Source organism: Alosa alosa, chromosome 5 (assembly GCF_017589495.1).
Source record: "Alosa alosa isolate M-15738 ecotype Scorff River chromosome 5, AALO_Geno_1.1, whole genome shotgun sequence".
NCBI lineage: Eukaryota > Metazoa > Chordata > Actinopteri > Clupeiformes > Clupeidae > Alosa > Alosa alosa.
The window spans coordinates 36,604,336-36,606,106 of record NC_063193.1 but is presented as its reverse complement, the minus strand read 5'-3'; positions in this window follow the sequence as shown (position 1 = coordinate 36,606,106).

Genomic DNA, 1,771 nt, shown 5'->3' with positions numbered 1-1,771 from the left:
CCTCAATTCGGTATACACCAGACTCCTACAGTATACACCAGACTCATACAGTATACACCAGACTCATGTGTACAGTTAGGGTTAGGACTCATGTATACAGTATACACCTACAGTATACACTAGACTCATACAGTATACACTAGACTCATACAGTATACACCAGACTCATGTATACAGTATACACCAGACTCATGTGTACAGTATACACCAGACTCATGTGTACAGTATACACCAGGGCTTTGAACCAGACTCATGTGTACAGTATACACTAGACTCATACAGTATACACCAGACTCATGTGGCTGGTATAATTGGACTCATTACAGGTATACACCATACTCCATGTGTACAGTATACACTAGACTCTTGTTGTGTATACACTAGACTCATGTGTATGGTATACACTAGGCTTTGGTTGGACTCATGTATGCAGTATACAGAATTATAACCAGAATTGAACCAGTATACACCAGGGCTTTGAACCAGAATTTTTTCCCAATTGGTTCGTTCCGAACAGAAACAGTATTTTAACGTTTCCGATTTTAGGTTCAACCCTAAAATTGATGTTCCTGAACTGGTTAAAATATAAAAAATAAAGTTCTCGAACCGGTTAATATGTAACGTTCCATGTCAGCTGTGGGACATACAATTAAGTAGGCTGATCATTAGGACTTTAAAATTATATTGTTAATCTACATAATTTTCCTTAACTCTGTATTTTATCATCAAACATTAAAAAAGCACTATAGGCTACATTATGCGGCATAACTGTAATTCTGACATGCCTACATTTTTTTCGATATTATACATGAATTAAGACAAGGAACATTTCTGCCATGTCATTTATTGGCAAGGTAGTGTCAATGCTAGCTGTCCAACATTATTTAGCTATATTTTCGTTAGCTTGACCCAGCAGAATTTTACAACAATGCATTGGAAATTTGTAGCCTATTTAAATAGATAGAATTCATATTTAAAACCAAACATTTGTGAAATATTTGGTACAATATTTACCTCTTATGATTGAGCTTGGGAGACAGACTACAGCTTGGGATACGATCTTGATTAGGCTACTTGTTGGTGGCAAGCTTCTCTATTACATTTCTCCCGATGAGTAAACGGCGGGAAGTGCACCTCACCAAGTCATATTGCACAGAAATCTTGTCAAAGAATGAAAAAATAACAGTATTAACCGGTTACCAAGGTTACCATTATTTTAGATAAAAGATTCTGTTCCGGAACATAAAAAAAGTTTCTGGTTTCGTTTCTGTTCCTAGCAAAACATCAAAAGTTTCTGGTTTTCGTTTCTGTTCATGAACCGGTTCAAAGCCTTGGTATGGTATACACACACACACACACACACACACACACACAGATGCACATATTACCACACACACACACACACACACACACACACATGCACACACACACACAGATGCACACACATGCATATCAGGGATATATGATATGGTGCGGGGCCCAAAAAGGCCTGCATTCCCAAGATGCCCCATCCGTGCCTTCACAGACACACACACACACAATCACCATCACATACTGTACACACACACACCATCTCACACACACACACACCATCACCATCTCATACCCACACAGACACCATCACACACACCATCTCATACTGTACACATACACACACCATCACCATCTCATACCCACACACACCATCACCATCACATCACCAACACACACACACACACAGCCACCATCACACACACCATCACCATCTCACACACACACACCATCACCATCT